This window comes from Chinchilla lanigera, unplaced genomic scaffold (assembly GCF_000276665.1).
Source record: "Chinchilla lanigera isolate Chin_1 unplaced genomic scaffold, ChiLan1.0 scaffold00011, whole genome shotgun sequence".
Taxonomy (NCBI): Eukaryota; Metazoa; Chordata; class Mammalia; order Rodentia; family Chinchillidae; genus Chinchilla; species Chinchilla lanigera.
This window is the reverse complement of record NW_004955412.1, coordinates 983,627-1,001,744: the sequence shown is the minus strand read 5'-3', so window position 1 is coordinate 1,001,744 and position 18,118 is coordinate 983,627. Positions and strand designations below refer to the sequence as shown.

The following is an 18,118-nucleotide window of genomic DNA, read 5'->3' as shown; positions in this document are numbered from 1 at the left end:
ACTAAACTGAAGAAAGAAGGAGACATGGCGATGATTTGTTTTTCATAATTACTTATTCAAACTAGAAAGGAACAGGGGAAGAAGGTTCCTTTTAACATGTCTGGACGTGACAGATGAGGTGTGCTCGTCACGGATATGCAGGAGAGAAGAATACAGTGCCGTCTTGTTGAAGGAGATACTCCACGCCGAACAGAGATATATTTCTATCTGGAATGCTGCAGATAAACACCCGGCATTTTGCTCCTCAGATTCATTATGCTTTAAGTTCCTCACGGTTTTTTCAGACTGGCGGGTGATGTGACTAGCATGCATGATACTCTCCTTTTCCATGTCCTGTGGTGAAACAGTCCCCTTTCCAGACGTAAAATAAGTATATCCCAAAAATGTTTCCTCAAAACTAACAATGCCCCCAGAATGTGTATGGGATGGACGTGGAAATCATGAAAAAATACAAAAAACTGCATCATCTCTAAGTTCACTTCACCCTACTTGTAACCACTTTGATGCAAAATTTGCTCAAGCCTAATTTTAGCAAGAAGACAAGGGAAAAGAGGAAATACTAATTTGGCTTTATTTTTTCACTTAATAAAACAAACAAAATTTTTCATCCTAAAATAGTTTTTTCTGATAGAAAAGTTGAATGCAAAAGATTCTGATTTGAGTTATAGAAGTAATAAATCAAATCAGTGATTTTTTTTTTTTAAAGAAACTAACAATACAGTTTTTTTTTGTTTTTGTTTTTTGTTTTTTTTTTGTGTGTGTGTGTGGTTTTTCTCCGGTACCGGGAACCGAACTCACGACCTTGCGCTTGCCAGGCAGGCGCTTTTGCCGCTGAGCTAAATCTCCAGCCCCACAATACAGTTTTTAACCTGTCTGATTAAGGGAGTATTTAATGTATTCATGAATTATTTTCTCAGACAATCATGAGTTCAAGGATAAAAAAAAACAACAAAAAAAATGGTTAGTGTAGGAAGTGTAAAAAAAGTGTGATGCCATAAACTTTTGTGCCTCTGTGTTACAATAATATGAGGACTAATTTGTGTCTTAAACTATGTAAATTGAATGTATTAATTGTATTTAATTATACACATTAAAATTTTGATATTTGAGAGTAACTGGAATATTATGGTCCACATCACTCATTTTATAGGAAGGAAGTGTTGACAGAAATAATTTAGTCTTAACGTCATACATATATGTGTAGTTTCTCCTGTTGCATCAGTATAATCACTCACATTTTACAGTTATTTTTTAAAATTCTGCACCTGCAATGAACTAGACACTATGAACTTAACATTACACTGTACTACTGTGAATTTGATACTCTTAGGCAAATATTCTATAAACGGGTCTTGAATAAGTAAAATATGAATAGGACATGATGCCATGCTGAAGTAATCCAGAGGTTGAACTCAAGTCATGACCCTCAGGGGACAGCATGGCCTTTTGTTTTGAGCAAAGAGTTTCCCCAAAAAAGATAGTGGCACCATTTTTCTCTGAGCTTCTGCGTTAAAAGGACTGCTAACTATCTTCCAACCTTTAAAGAATCATCAAAGGGAAGTTAGTAATCTATAGCATTTCAACCATGAAATGATTTCCTATAAATCTAACTCAACAAGTATTGATGGATGAGGAGTCGTAAAGTTCGGGTGACATAGTCTGCATCACTGGGATGTTTGAAAAGTCACTGCAGCACAGCAAAGTGTGAGTAAAACCCTGATACTGCCACTCACTGAGCGCCAGTACTTGCTCTGGGTACTTTACACAAGAATTTCCTCCAGTCCTCAAAATGACACTATGGTATGGTGCCACCACACACACAAATTAAAGACCCTGAGTGTCAAGAAGATTAGTCAGCAGAACTACGTACCAGCAGATCATACGGCTTAGATTTACAGTCATTCCAACCTGATGCCTAGTTCCATGGTTTGTTCCCAGTCTTGCCTCCCGGATCACTGTTACTAAGACTGTACACAGTTCTTCATGGTCATTCTAACTGTGGTCACATCGTAGTGTTGCCGGTCCAGCCTTGAGCATGGTTTCCCGTCTTCTTTCCTGAAGACCTCCTGGATCCCATTATTTCCCTGAGGATCCCCAGAGACAGAGTTACTTATGAAAAATTTGTGTCCTTACCTTCACATAGTTAAACTTGTGCTGCCAGTAATTTAAACATCATGTGCCGGTGGTACTCCTATGTAAGACGGCACTCGAGCACAGCGACCTGAGCATGCAAACCTTCTCTGTCCTTGGGGTTAAGGGAGTGGGCTGAAGACCATTAATATCTTAGACACTTACGCTGCCTGTCATCGTGTGTGTGTATGGAAAGCTGCTCCAATCATGATCCTACTTATATACAAGTAGACAAGAATGTTTGAAAGCCCTTTCCACACCCCGATTTTATCGGGACAGTTCCTTTCACAGAATAAGAGAGCACGTTAGAGTGTTTTAAGCAACAAGGGACAGGTTGTACAGCCAACAAGTGGAAGAGATGGGGCCAGAACCCGCAGGTCTTAAATCCTGGGCAAGTGTTCCTTCCACTCTGTCGGGCGGTTGAGAATTGCCAGCCTTCTCATCCTTTCGCTGAAAAATCACATGGCCGCGTGGTGTTATCTGGCCTATCACTGTAAATAGTTTACCATTTAGATGAGGAGGAGGAGTAAGAGAGAAAAATGTTTCTGTAAAGATTTCTGCAGCGATAGGGAAGTCCTTGGTCTGCATCCAGAGATCTTTAGCAGTTAAGGAGACTATTGTCCACAAGTTGGTGCAGGGCTTAGCCCTGGGATGGTAAGCTGCTTGGCTGCTCTTGGTCCCCCTCAAGGTCTCCGGGGGAAAAACAGGAAGCAGCGCTTAACCCTAGCAGAAGCTGGATTCCTGAGCCTGGATGAATTTCACCATCTTTAAAATGAGGGCAATAATTCCCTTTTTCCCAACTTTAAGATTTAATTTTAAGAATCCAGTGAGGAAGTCCGTGTGAAACTTTTTTGAAAATCACTGGTATCAAAGGCTACCCAAATGTAAGAGGTTATTATTAAATTGTTACTGGATCACAGAGATTCCTTGGCTCTGAACAAAACAGAATTAAAAGAATGTTTTGTAATGGAAGTTGGTGAGGGCAGGCTCTCTCTAAACCATAGCTGACTTTCCCCAGGCATTCCCACAGGTCAAACATGGGGAAAACCCTTATTCCGTGGGGCTTATATAAAATAAACTAATAGGATGAAATGTCTGGAAACACCTAGAGTAATACTTGCTATATGTCCGGCCCTTTCCCAAAATGTTCAGGAATGTATTCTACTGCTCATCAGAGAGCTTGTTGGATGATGCCAAACAGGGTAGCAGGACTTACTATTTTTTATTATTTCTGTTGTTCTGTTTATACTGCCTCCTATGATTTCACAACGAAAACAGAGCTGTTCATCAAATAACATGCCTTGTGTTCCCTCCTGTCTGAAGTCAGCTACATGGTAATAGGGGTAAGTAGTTTGGGGTGTGTTTGTGCCACCCAGTTCTCCATCACTATAGCAAATACCTACCTGAGATAACAGAAGTACAAAGAGAAAAGGCTTACTTTGGTTCACAGTCTTAGAAATTTCAGTTCACAGGAGATGCACCTGTTGCTTTTAGGCCCCTGATGTAGGTGTGCCAGGTAGCAGCGGTGGGCAGCATATGCCAGAGCAAAACCACTCACTTTTTGGAAAGGAAGGAAAAACGTTAGAGGAAAAGTCTTTGGTCCCGTAATCCTCCTTTGAGAACACACCTCCAAAGACATCCCACTAGACCCCACTCCTTAAGGGTTTTACCACTTCCTAGTAAGGTCAAACTAGGGGCCAAACCTCTAGCACATGGGCTTTTGGGAGACCCTCAAGAATGTGTGTGTGTGTGGGGGGTGGGTCAAACCCAGTACTTGCAAATGCTGCAAGAACTCTACCACTAAGCTATATTCCCAGCCCTCAGAGTCACTGAAGATCTTAAACACAGCCACGTTACACAAATATCTTGGGAATGATATAGTGATTCAGGGCCCTAAATCTATGGACTGTATCTGATTAATTTCTGCCATTCCTTGCTCTCCTGGCCCCAATCTCCCTCCTTCCCACCCCCTCATTCTGAGCTTACTGAATGACTTGCCCGTAATTTAACATGCTAGCCAACACTGGATTTAAGACACTGATTCTTTGTGTCATAATAAGCACTTATCTTAACCATATTATAACAATTATTCTCTAGATGTATATATTTGCTTCAAGTCCTTTGGGGCCTAATGAATGTTATTCAGCGCCCAGCCCTCAGCGTGCTTCCGGCTGCCCATAGCTTTACCTGCCCAGTGAAAGGCCTCAGAGCATCGCATTGAGACAGGAACTCCACGCTCTGAATGAAAGGCCAGAGCTCATTTCTTTACACAATACCTCTGGCCATGAGTTGCCTAAACCCCCATAAACCCATCGTTTCGGTTGCTGTCCTGTTCCTTCACTCTCTGCCAGCCCTCCTTAGCAGAACTCCAGGATAATATTTAGTACAATTGTGCTAACATCTTCAAACAGTGTAGTTAGGTGTTTGAAATAAAATGTGTAATTATGGCAGTGGAAAGCTGCATTTGATTCCAAACAAACCTCATGTTCTCCCAGCGGTAATTAGAGAGCAAGGTTCACAGATCAGATTTTCCCAAGAAATCCACTTCAAGTGATTCTTTCAGAGGTGTCTGTTCTTCCCGAGAGGCTACTGCAGGTGGAGATTGTAATGAAATGGTCTCACGTTGGTCCCCTTTCCAATTTTAGAGAGGTTCGCCTCTTAGAAAGACTTTCTTGGCATCTAAAAACGCAAAATATGTGCAAGCAATTAATGTTTGGAGTCTTGAATAACAATCTTTCGCTCTGTCTCTGAACAGTGGCAGCTTAGAACAGGAGGAAGAGTTACAGGCATCCACAGAAACTTGTGGATCAAAGTGTGCAGAAGCACACACTGCCTCTTACTTTTCCTCAGAGGAACTTAGAGAGATGGGAATTCCCTACAACTGTGGATAAAAACTATAAGCTGTTTTGAATAACCTCATGCTCCCTACAACTTGAACTCTACAATAATAGAAGTAAGAGAGAGATAATCAAAGATGCAAGAGTTATCCTGTTACCTGTCCTGAACTGTCCTGAATCCTCTTGAAACTATGGATTCCTGGACTGCTCTTGAAGGGTTTTGTAATCAGGCATATTTAGTTGTACCGTATTATACGGCTACAGGAAGAATCCCATTCGTCAGCAGTTTTAAACTTTGCCAAATAAAGGCTTATTGGCAAATGGCAGTGAACACTCTGATAATGACCCAACTTTAGAAAACACACACCCTGCTGTGCTGTATTCAAGCACAGTTCTATGGAAATAAAAGGGAGAGACAATGCCTGCTTTCAGACACTAGAGATCCTTTGTGTTTCAATAAAAGTCTAAATGAATGTTTTAAAAGGTTATTGCTATTTTTTCCCCATTTAGCTGGCATCACTTATAAGTCTTATTTAGACAAGGTCCTATGTTATTTTACTATTTCTTTTTGCACAAAAACTACTGTTTGATTGCATTAGATCATCAGCTTCTGGTTTTCATTAGGCAAACCTGAAATACCCTATTATTAAGATTAAACAAAAAAAACAGTTGTTTTCTCATTCTGAAACCTATTATTTTGAGGCTGCTCTGACCAAAGGAAGAAAAATCAGCTTTGTAAAACCTAACATAGAGATCCTTTAAGAGGAGCAGAACATCCTCATGGATGCTACATTTAGGTTGCTGGTCTACAGGTGGCCCCTTTTTAAAACTGAAAAGAAGAGAAGATAATTAAATTCTTTGATAATTGTAACCACTGCTCTGTTATGAAAGAACTGTCAATGGCCAAAATATATGGTGAAATATCCTGTTTCCCTATGTAACACCAGCACCCTAGTGAGCTGCTCCGTGGAATCTGCAATAAAGTAGCACATGGACCTAGTGGCTGTAAGATGTCATCTTTCCAGGTTGCTTAGGCCTAAATGATATTTTTTCAACCTGAATCTCAGACTTATATGCTAGAAAGTGGTAGATATCTCTCCAACCACACCAGCCTAACAGGGAAAAACAGTGGAGATAAATTTCACAGATCAATACTTTTCTAATTGTCCCACCATGCAAATGACAACTTTGGTCCCCTCAGCTTTCTTCTGGATGTATCAGAGATTTCGTATGGAGTCTTCCTCTTGAATTATTCTTACTGGTGCATTGTCGCTGAAGTTAGAAGTCACTTCTCTAGGAAACCTACTTAAGTGCACCAGAAAGGAATTAGGTGCCCTCCTACATGCTCGGAAATGATTATAGCTCTAACCATACTGTACTGTGATTGTCGCTGGACTCGTTGGTTTCCCACATTAGTCTATGGGCAACAAGATGCCAAGTTCCATATCTTTTCATTGTAGTGTTTTGGAAACCTGCCACACTGCATGCCGAATAAGAAGGACTTAATGAGTGTTAACTAAATGGACATCTCCGAAAGCTAGCTTTCTTAAGTCCCCAGTCACTTTTACCAGGGTGCGCTCATCTCGCTCCAATTGCTGCGATGATGGCTCTTGCTAGAACCCATAGAGGCAGCCTTGGTGATGTCTGCAGTGCCAGCACCGCTGCAGGTGTGCACGGACGTCACATGGGGACACTCAGGCTCCATGCCGACGGTGCCTCTCGGGGACGCAGAAAACTCAAACTCCAAAACTGGAGGGTGAAAGTAAACAACTACTTGTCCCGTCGGTTTTGCTCCCTTCACTTCAGGAGGGATGCTGAGGCTCCTGGTGAAATTGTGAAATACAATGCAGCACACACAGGGGGGTTTGAATGTTTGATAAATAACAAATATAACTTTTTAGTGTGAGTATACCCCAAATGGTTCATGCCCCGTATGTACACCAGAAAAGTTTTACGCCGCACTTCTGCCCAGAATTAAGCACCCCTAATGCTGTAGTGTCACCCTCTGTCCCTATGGATGTGGCCTTATTTTAAGCTTTTGAATATTGAATAACTAACAACAGAAATGTAAATTATCAACAGTGTGGTGAAATCAGGCCAAATGTTGCATGAGATGGTCTTCAGTTATATATAAAAAAGACCAGTTTATTTGAGGTTTAGATTTGACTGGGCATCCTATATTTTTATTTACTGCATCCGGCAACCTTAGTGCTAAATCAGAAGCACCAAATGGAGCCATTTGTGGAACACTGATATTGCCGGTGTTTCCCAAAATTACGTCCCTTAGGGCGGCTGCTGCCGGACTAGATGGCACCAGCCAGGTATGTCTGACCTCTCCGGTCCGCGGGCTTGTTCCACTCAGAACACCTCCTGTGCTCTAAAGGGAAGACAAGCCACCTGATCAGCGAGCTCTGAACTTGGGGTATGTCTGCCATGAGCGTCATGAGTGGTGAAAGTCCTGACTCACAGAGCAAGAAGCGGAGAGGCTGTCGCTGGCAGTGCTACCCCAGGCTGCCTCGGTTGCAGCTGAATAGCTCGTCGGCGTGAAGGAGTTCTGACTTGAAGTTAGAAACATTCAGGGAGGAGCTCCTAAGGCCTTGCTCTAAGGAGAGCCAGCGCTCACATTCTGCTCACTGTTCTGTCATCAAGACTGACTGAGGCACATCACGGCCTGCTCGGGTTGGGTGCAGGTGCCCTGTTTCAGCCCCAGCCAGAGGCAGAAATGGTGTTCGCACCACACGTACACCTCCTCTACCTAGACTGATTTTAATCCTAGAGGATTGAATAACTGACAAGAAAAATATAATTTGTCAGTAATATAGTAAAATCAGGCCAAGTCAAAATGTGAAAATTAATTGGCACTACGAGTGTAGATTTAATTTTCCTCCACTCAGTCCTGGAGTGTGTGTTTGCCACAAGTCTAATGGAATCCCTGGTGAAGCATGCTAATGCCTGGGTGCTTGTAAGAAAGCCAGAGATGATAAAGAGGGATGAAATCCTCCATGGACGCAGAAAGCAATGAACTACCTAGAGAAAGTGAGACATTATCAATGAGAAGCCTCGGCAACAATTCTCTTAGGTTTGAGACTGTTCGTTGTGAGAGTTTTCAGTAAGTCGTTCTGGTTGTCTGCAGCTTCCTTAGTTCAATAGATTTTCTTTTCTAAATACAGAATTATTCAGTCATTGCTGCCTACAGACCCAGGTCTTTATTACGTCATAGAGAGCAGATGTGGGCGGAAGGAGTGGGAACAGACAACAGAGGTGGAAATTTCGAAGGTCCTTGGTGTTTGCGTTGCTCGAGCATTTGGTATTATTTTGGCCCTTGCCATCAGCTGGTATTGCCCCGAGAAATCGAGCTTCCATGCTGTGTTTTCTGTAAAAATGCTGAAAAATAACAGTTGCTTCCAACCAAAATGATTTATGAATGAGTAAAGAGGAGCAGTAGCCCCAGAAGTCAGATTCCCTGCTGTCAAGTCACCTTTTTGCAGGGATCAAGAGTCCTGTGATTCCTCACAAAGAATAAAATGAGTTTGGAGATTTCTTACTCTCTCTTACATATCAAGAGAAAGGAACTATTATGTGTCCAATACTTGGGGTGATAACTGTTGGATATGTTTGAACAGAGATGGTGAGTAGTTAATAGTCAAAAATAGACACAACACTCTCTGGCCTTTGTTTAAAGTAGAAGTTTCCAAGGCTAAATTTCTCTTACAGCTTTTAACATGCCTGGATCAAGAGAAGCAAATCTGACTGGTTTAGGAAAATCTAAATTGACACTAGGAGTGTAAACTTCTAAACTTCTCCAATCTCTGTACAAAAGTGTGTTAGGAGGGCTGATTTGCCCCATGGTGCATTACAAATATACAGATGGAAAATAGTTTTATTAGCACATGATGGTGGCATATTTTCCTTGTAAGGGACTGTGTGTATCAGATGACTTAACCTAACCAACAAGTTGCAGAATAATTAAATAACTATTTTCTAGAAGTCACTACATGAAAAAGTGCAACCAACTATTTTTCATGTTCTTCAAAGACAAAAATATTACATTTTAGAATGTCCCGTGAAATCTCTTAGTAGCAGTTTATAGTGGAGAACAAGGTAAAGATTTCAAGTGGAGGGCGGGCACTGTAGGTCAGTAGTGGAGTGCTTGCTCACCACATGCCCAGCCCGGAGTTCAGTACGAGAGAGGGTTTGGAGATTCTCCCAACACAGTCATTTCCAAGTGAGGCTCCATTATCAAACCCAACCCACCAGCAATCACTTACCAGTTCCCCGTCTTCTCACCCTCCCCGCCTGCTGCCTGCCCATTGGGGGTAAGGAAAACAGGAAGACAACCATAAGGTCTCCCATTAGCAGCCATTAGGAGCTAGCCTTCATAGCTCAGCAGCCACCGCAATAGATTTTTCATAAATTTCCTGAGAACCCTTGTAGAACACAAGATAAAAAGCAGTCATTTCGCTCTCTTTTACAGATTGCATAAATAACACTCTACTAAGAACAGAACAAAGATCTCCTGGTCCAGGGAGAGTAATGTGAGCTCATTTGGCTGCCTGGAAATCGGCACTTGAAGAAGTTGACAAGTAACAAGTTTCAGGGACTTTGGGGAACACATAGGAGAGTCAGCACTGAAACAGGAATGCTTATATTTCTGCATTCTTTGGTGTTTTCGTTTGCTTTATTTTACCACTTCTTGGTGTTTCGTGTTGGATCACAAAAGGAGGATCTTATGTCATACAAAAGAAGAAACTTGGGTTATTTTTTAGCTTAGATATATTAAGGCCTTCTAATGGCCTTAATAATTCCAAACTGAGTACCATTTAGCATAACTGTCTCTTAACCATTCTATTCAAAATAGGAACAATAAGTGCCAGAGCCTACAGTCAAAAACACCCTGCCCTTGATGAATACTGGAATACTAGGAAGGAAATAATGAGAAGGAGAAATTATTTCATGGAAAGAGATTGCCTTTTGACATGATTAGTGTTTAAATATTAAAAGATAACAGCTTTAGAAATCAAATATTAATGAATAATTTTCAAGTTCAACTCAATTCTAATGTTATAGTTTGTTTATAATATTATTCCTTCTCCAGATGAGTAATATTAACCAGAAATACATACACTGTTTTCTGTCTCTCACACACACACACGCGCATGCGCACACACTCACACACACACACAGAGTGTATATGTAGTATATTAAAATGGAGACTGAATGGGCAGTGGGTTTGTACACAATGCAATACTTGTAATTCTTTTTCCATCTGAGAGGCAAGAAACAAAGGAATTTTGAAGATCAGATCCTGTGGGGAATGCTTTCTGGTTCCCAGTAAATATGTCAGTTCTCAGAACGCCCAGGCTAAAGTAAACTTAGACGCCTATTCACAGGCTTTGCTGAGAAGACAAAGGAATTAGATTTTCCCTAAAGATTTTCCTAAACCGGTCAGATTTGCTTCTCTTGATCCAGGCATGTTAAAAGCTGTAAGAGAAATTTAGCCTTGGAAACTTCTACTTTAAACAAAGGCCAGAGAGTGTTGTGTCTATTTTGGAAGCCTCCTCATTCCTCAGCAGTAACCACGTGCGAGGTAATTTGAATTCTGTTTCCAGTGAATAGGGCTAGTTTGAGTTCCCGCTGCAGTTGAGTAGTCTGTCTTTTATACGTAATTTCTGTGATATTGAGGATGTACGATATTTCCTTTCCTTTTAGCCCAGGTTCCACTTAAAATTTTCTGCGTGTTAGAGATCTTTACTCTGACTTGCCTGAGCTCACGCAAAGCTGCCAACGCTGAAGGGGAATTGTAGTTAGGCTTCCTTGATGGCATATTTTTAAGAACAGCAGTGGAGAAAAATAACAGGGCGCTAGTCAGATGTGAGTTTTGGCAGAGAATTCAGTCAAGCTGCTCAGGGCATCCCCAGAAATTATAAACCCTCAAACGTGTACAGGGCAGAGTCTATAAAGCAAGATACAGTTATTTTAGCGTTCACCCTATTGAGTCCAGTTCTCTTCTCTGCAAGTTGTTAGTAACATGGATTTTGATCGGAGTGAAAGGTCAGCTTTGAAGTAAGTGTAAGTTATTTACAGGAAATGAAGCAGAAAGTGGGCTTTTATGCATTTTGAAATGTCTCTATTATTCAGGAGAGAATGAACTGTGTCATCAGTCAAAAGAAAAACAGATGCCTACCTCCTCATATTGAGGTTGAATAAATACCTACCATACCAGAAATATGCTATTAACTCTGAAAGCTGAAATTCACTGAGGTCTGTTTCCCCACCTTTGCATGGGAAAGCTGGGAATAAACAACTGAACATTACGGCTCTAAGTAAATACAGAGCATTCGTAGTTTAGGGGGGAGGGGAAGAATGCCAAGATGAGATAATTGGGGTGGGTTTTCTTTCCAACTTGAGATGCTAACTACGTGATCCCAAACATTTTTAAATATTTAATTTCTTGTCAGTTGTTGTCTAAATTGACTTCAATTCATGTTTATGTAAGTATGTGTGTTACATGTATACATATAAGTACATCTGCCAGGAGGAAGTGGGAAATTAAAACAGTTAGTGTGGCTCAGTCTACAGGGAGAAAGAGAAAGAAGAGAAACCTGATGGTGAGGAAGAAGGAATATGTAGAAAAGTTCAACTTACCATACAGATTTTTATTTAGTACACTCTGGACATCCTCAATGATGTGTTCATGGGCAAGTCCTAGATTCCCTCCTAGTCTGCCTCAGATAGCTGATTCCTAGGTGTGTTTCAACATCACATGGGAGTTTACTGGGATCTCAGGGCAGGACTACCGTGTTGGTTCTCATTTAGTGGGTTTAGTTACCAAAGTTTAGTTCAACTGCAATTCAGTTCAACACAAATCTATTAAGTACCTACTGTGTCCCAGGCTTTTAACTGGTTGCAGACAGTCTACAATTCAATATAATCTGTAAGGTGTACTGTTGCTGCTGTTAGTGTTGTTAAAATAATTCCTCTGCTCTAATGGGCAAAGAAGTAACAGAACGGTAAAATGCATACAAGCCCCTGGCTTACACGGCACCTTGTCTGATGTCTTCAGGGACCACCTGAGATCAGATGAGCCCAGCGGGTTTAATTTGTGAAAGGAACCAGAGGCAGGTGATTCTCCAAGGCCCCGTGCCAGAGGAGGCCAGGAAAATGCCACTGCCGTTCCGGCACCGGGTCAGAAAAGCCTGGGTGATGTGCCGTGCGTTCTCTGCCCTCCCCACCCTGCCCTGGACCCCAGCAAAGGCCTCGTGTTGTAAAGGACGGGTGCTCTGACTCCCAGGCACGTGTCAGTGCTAGGAGTTAAGAATATAACCCTGAACAAAAAGCCAGAAGAGTCTCTCCTCCAGCGACACCATTGACATGCCAATTTGCAAAAAAAATTGCTGCACAAATTATAAGGAAAGCTGACCTTTACATAAGTACTATTTGGTTATCTTTCTGTCTTTCAGTTTTCTTTATATTCCTAGCATAACAATCCCATGAAATTGTTACCAAAGTTTGAAAAAAGAAATAAATAGTAAAAATTGAAAAGACTTGGGTTAGAGTTTCACTTTTGCCACCTCGTACCTGAGTGAATTTAAGAAAATCAACATTATTAAATATCAACTTCCTTGTGTATAAAAGTATAGTTACAAGCTGGGGGCAGTGGTGCACAGCGGTAATCCTAGGTACTCAAGAGGCTAGGAAGAGGATCTCAAATCTGAGACCAACTGTGGCAATTTAGAGAGACCTTGTTTCAAAATAAAAATAAAAAATAAAAAAATCTGGGGATGTAAGTTCAATCCCCAACACTACCACCAAATATGTATGTAGTTATAAGAGCCTAGGTGTGAAGACGAAGTAAGACAGTGTATGTGAATTTTTAGTGAAATATGTAGTATTGTATAAATGCTCAATAAATGCTCACTGTTACTAGACCTCCCTTCCTTTACTCTAATTAGACAACTAGTAAGCTGCAGAGGCTCTGGATCTAATGCCGCTCGTGTGCCTGAAATCCAACTTTTAGAAGAGGACTTTGCTGCCTATTTGCCTAATACATAACAGAGTGGCAGATGAGCTCACAGGAGTCAGCCGCATTTGTGACTTTCCAAGGTCACCGTCTCTATTCACCCCTGCTGGCTGGGAGAAATAAGGCAGTACTGGCTGGGCTGGTCGGAATGTGCTACGCACTTTTTACCACAATTTGGCAAGTAAGAGTAGGGAGTCCGATTATAACATTTCTATGTATCAAGTAGCTGGAAATGGCATGTAGAATTTAAGGGAAAGAGGTGTAGATCAATTGACATACATCAAAGTTTCTGTGACTCATTTTTATTTCAATATAATATTGTACAGCTTGGGTTATTTCAAATATATGAGCAGTGTGATCTTCTAAGCAAGTAAGTAACTGCAGGACTTAAAAGTGATGCCTACATAGATGCCGACCCTGGAATTGGAGGTACTTGGTGTCTTGCATCCTCTCATTTAACAAATGTGTCAAGTATTTATAGTGGGCAAGGAGTGTACCAGGCATTGGTGGGTAATGAGAAATAAAACAAATGTTCTTGTTCACTGGAGACTTTTAACCCACTCAGTAAGAAAGATATTAAATAAGTAAACAAAGTACTAAGTATTTAGTTGGCAGTAAGTGCTAAAACAGAAAAAGATGGGGTTCTGGGTCTTCTACTTAACAGCTATATGGCCTTGAGTAAATCATATCCAGAAAATAAACAGATTTGAGAGAATCTTGGAGACTCATTAGGAAGGTCTTATGAGCTGTCAGGCAGTAAAGAAATAAGAATATTTACTGCAGTGTGTAATTACAAACCATTATTTTCTGTTAATATAAACAACCTTTAAAGGCTTCCATTATACACACATATTCCTCATTTAAAGTACAAAAATGCTTCTCAGAATTATAAAACTCATGCCAGTAAATATAGTATACTTTAATATTTTCAGTATTTTGAACTGGTTTTCTGTCAAATTGAAGGTTGAATATTCATAAATCTTGAAGAGGGAAAGGATTAAAGTGCATCTGTCAAGGTTCCCACTCTGATGCACGGAGAATCCAAATGCCTGAAAAATAACAGACGAGGTAACTTGTGCACCTTTTACAGTCAAGAAGAAAGTAATAATGACCAAAAGTGATGTGAAACTGTGATAATTATTTTACCTAATTTTTTCCAGATTCAATGAAAATTGAATCAAAATATAGACTTCAAAAAACCTAAATCAAGAATATGTTTATTTTATATTAATAGAATCATTTCTTGTAATGGTTCTCTTATAATTTTTTCTATGCTCAATATTGAAATAGTGCTTCCATTTCATAGGAAATATCCATTAAGCATCAAGTAAATTCATGTATTCACTCTTTTTCACTTAAAATTCTGAATGTAATATTCATTGAGCTTGATTAATATCTGTAAAATATTTTAAGTATCTTGGTTGGAAGTTATCATGAAATATCTTTATCCAGGAGAGCGAGACCACTTAAAGATGGTTTTTCTCATATATCGTGTATCTACATACATTCCAGCAGAGTATTATGCACATAGAAGATACTCATTTATATTATTAACATTTAAAGTCATTTTAATTTAATTTTTATTCTAATATTTATATTTCTTCCGCAAGAACTGGGTAATAGCAGAATTTTGGCATGCTCCTCATGTTGCAGGATGTAATATGAGTTTATTAGGCTTTCAAAAATATCTAACACTACAGAGCTGCAGAGAGTGATGTATAACCCCAAGTACCAGTTTATACCTTTACATGAGACTGTAACATACAGCAGACCAGAACCCCTGAATTCACTGATGGAGTCATCCTTTCCTGTATGTAAGCAGACAAACTGCAAGATGAATTGCTTCTTAGATATGAAATAGGATGTGCGTGGCTTGGTCGGAACACTGTGGTAGGTGTTCTCTGAAAGCTCACACATGAAGCATTGCTTTATATTTGCAGAATGGCTAATATCTGTCTCTGGATAGTGCTAAGATGCACTACACCTGCTTTGTGCCCCTACTTTTTTGTTGATTTTGTGATGCTGACCTTCCACTCATACCCTGTTTCTTCTGACTGGAAAAATCAAATGATTATGCAATAGTTTTATATATACATAAAAATAACTATGCTCCTCAACTTGTACTTGGTATCTAAGATTGAAATATTGCTCTATGGTAGTGAGATTTACTAGGTACATACTCTGGCAAACCATTGTCTATCTGGTTCACTGCTGAATCTTTAGCACTTTGCAGAAGTCCTGACACACAATTGATCTTTAATAAAGATTTAAAAGATGAATGAAAGGGTAAGTTACTATTGCAAGTGCCTCATTCTGCATATTCAGTTTTTCCTAATTTTCTACTAAGAAGTTCTTTCTGTACATGATTGGGCAAAGGCAAAGGGAATCGACAGCTAGGCATCCTCTTCTACTCCTCGAAACACAGATGTGGTTCCTTGCTCAGCAGCAGTCTTTAACCTTAAAATACCTGATTATTTTTTAAATTGTACAACCATTGCTACCATCAAATTCCAGAAGAGTTTTATCATCCTATAAACACCACACTCACAGTCATTGTCATAGTCCTCTTCCCATGGAGTCTTGTAGCCACTAATCTACATTCTGCAATTATGAACTTTCCTCTTTTGTAATTTCATGTAAAGGGAATCATAAGGACATTGTGTATCCTGGAAAAGGTCTCACGTGTACTTGTGAAGAATGTGTACTGTATGGTGGTGGGTGTTATGCTCAGGTAGGTCTACTTTGGTAGAAAGTCTAAGTGTATCGTGTTCAAGGTTTCTATCCCCTTGTTCATCGATCCATTGTGAAAGTGGGGTATTGAAGTCTCAAGCTACAATTGTTGATCGTCAGGGTTTGTGTCTAGATGTCTCCCCAAAGCCTCATGCATCATGGGGCAGGCTTCTAGAGTTTATGATTGACTCATGGTCCAATGCTGGGATTATGGGTGTGAGTGCTACACCTGCCCTGGGGCGGGTAGTTTGCATACAGTATGAGGGAGGGAAAGAGGCTTACATTCCATGCCACTCCTTCCTTTCCGTTCTTGCTGCTTTTGTTGTCTTCCACCACCATAAACTGTTGCCCTCTGCCATGTGCCACCCTGCCTTGGAGCCAGCCAAGTATGGACGGAAACCTCCATAAACTGTGAGCTAAATAAACCTTTCCTTCCTTAATTTTGGACACTGGGTATTTTGTCTCAGCAATGAGAAAAAAGTAACTAAGACAGTGGCTCCGTTTTTAAGTGCATATGTATTTATAATTCTTGCATCTTCTAGAGAGGTTATGCTTTTTACCATTCTTAGCTTTTACTTATGCTACTCTCTTTCTCAAAAATATGTGTAATATCTTTTCATCTTTTGCTGTAATTTTGCCCATTCTTCATAATATGTTTTAAATGCTCTCTATTCTCTTTCTGCTAGATCTTATCATTCCTATAATTTTCTGTGTCTGTAGCCATTGTGGAATTTCTGCTTTTATATTTCTACTTTTTATTGAAGGGGTGCTTTCATCTTCATACTCATTCCATGGCTACTGTGATAGACATTTAGTAAATACTTCAACATCCAAAGATTAGCCATGTTTGGATGATCCTACATGATTGGTAGAATTAAAATAGACAGAAATTAAAAGGCAGTAGATTTTCATTCCATGTTTCAAAAATGAACACTTTATTCATTTATTTATTTGGTACCAAGAAGTGAACTCAGGACCTTGCATTTCCCGGGCAGGTGCTGCACCATTGATACTTCGTGCACCAAGTATCCCTGGTATACTTTTAATAACTAGAAAGACGAATCAGAAAAGAAAACCACTTGGGCAGGTGAGGTATTTTCCTTCAGGTGATTAAGGCAAAGACTAAAGGAATATTACAAAGAAATAGAAAAATCTCTCTATTTAGAATTAAGGAATCTGAATTTTTCTCTAGTAGAGGAATCTCAATCCTTGGATATGAGGATAACAGATATTCAAACTATAGTAAATAATTCTTAAATGGAATTAATATCTAAGATGTAGATATTATGAATCTCTTAAGTCCCTGGATTAGAGCCTTCATCCAAGATTAAAATAGCAAATCGTGGTACATATCATGGCTTGACAAACTTAAAAGTATTTTGGAGTCTTCTCATTTTTCCTCTCTAACTTCTTTTGAGTTGGGACACTGAAGGGGCAGGAGGAAGGAAAGTTGTTGAGTGAGTTAGGGGAAGGAATATCCCTCTGTGGGTTTCTGAACCATAGTATGATCTCATAGGAAAATGATACTATTTTGGAAGCCCTGTTCAATTGTTTTGTAACTTAGTGGTGTAGGTGTGTCATCTGGTTAAGCCTTTGACACAAGAAGTCCAGGGTTGGACAACTGGCAGCCAACCTCTTTGTACTTAAAGTGCAAGTACCAAACATACACAATAAATGCTAAGAAAATACCCTTCAAATTACATAATATAGCTGAAATATTTCGCAGACTTCTATCTCCATGGCACAGGACATTTTATCTACACCTTATTTTGCTTAGTTATGCTCTCAGATCATTATATGTATGCTAATATGAGCTTGAGGTAATGGCTTTTTATTCCTTAACTTAAAGAAGTTATCTTTTTTATTATACTTGGGAGTTCCTATTCTTGGCTGATCATCACATTCTCCTGGAAAGCTTTGAAAGTTATTGATAGCTGACAGAATGGCACATAGTTGTAGTCCCAGCACTCAGGAGACTGATGCAGGAAGATCATAAGTTCAAGGCCAGCCTGAGCAATATACTGAAACCAGGTATGAAGTGGGGAGTAGCTTAGTGGTAGGCTACTTGCCTAGCATGTGTGAAGCCTTGGGTTCCATCCTCAGTACTTCAAAAACAAACAAATAAAATGTTACTGACAGCTGCACCCAACCTTCTGAGATTTTTGTCTAGGATATCTTGATTCCATCACAATGTTGAGATTTTCAAATGTTCTTTATCGTTCTAATGTACAACCAGGAATGTGAACTAATGATCTAGAAAAGCAATTCTCAAAGTGTGGTCTCTAGATCTGCAGCATGAGCATCATCTGAAAATGCTAGAAATACAGACTCTCAGACTCACCCACACCCACTGAATCAAATTCTGGGGTGGGCCAGGCATCTGCGTTTAGTGGCTCTCCAT

General features: G+C 40.0%; 1 protein-coding gene and 1 long non-coding RNA gene across 2 annotated transcripts in view; one reads left to right on the top strand and one right to left on the bottom strand.

The window, feature by feature from the left end:
- Maml2 (mastermind-like transcriptional coactivator 2) overlaps positions 1-18,118 on the top strand; it is a 188,975-nt gene that overhangs the window by 36,597 nt on the left and 134,260 nt on the right. The window lies entirely within an intron of this gene.
- LOC102003635 lies at positions 1,467-7,579 on the bottom strand. The gene is made up of 4 exons (XR_259960.2): positions 7,435-7,579; positions 4,611-4,809; positions 3,569-3,687; positions 1,467-2,084 (listed from the first exon to the last, which is right to left on the bottom strand). It is a non-coding gene; the product is annotated as an uncharacterized LOC102003635 (long non-coding RNA).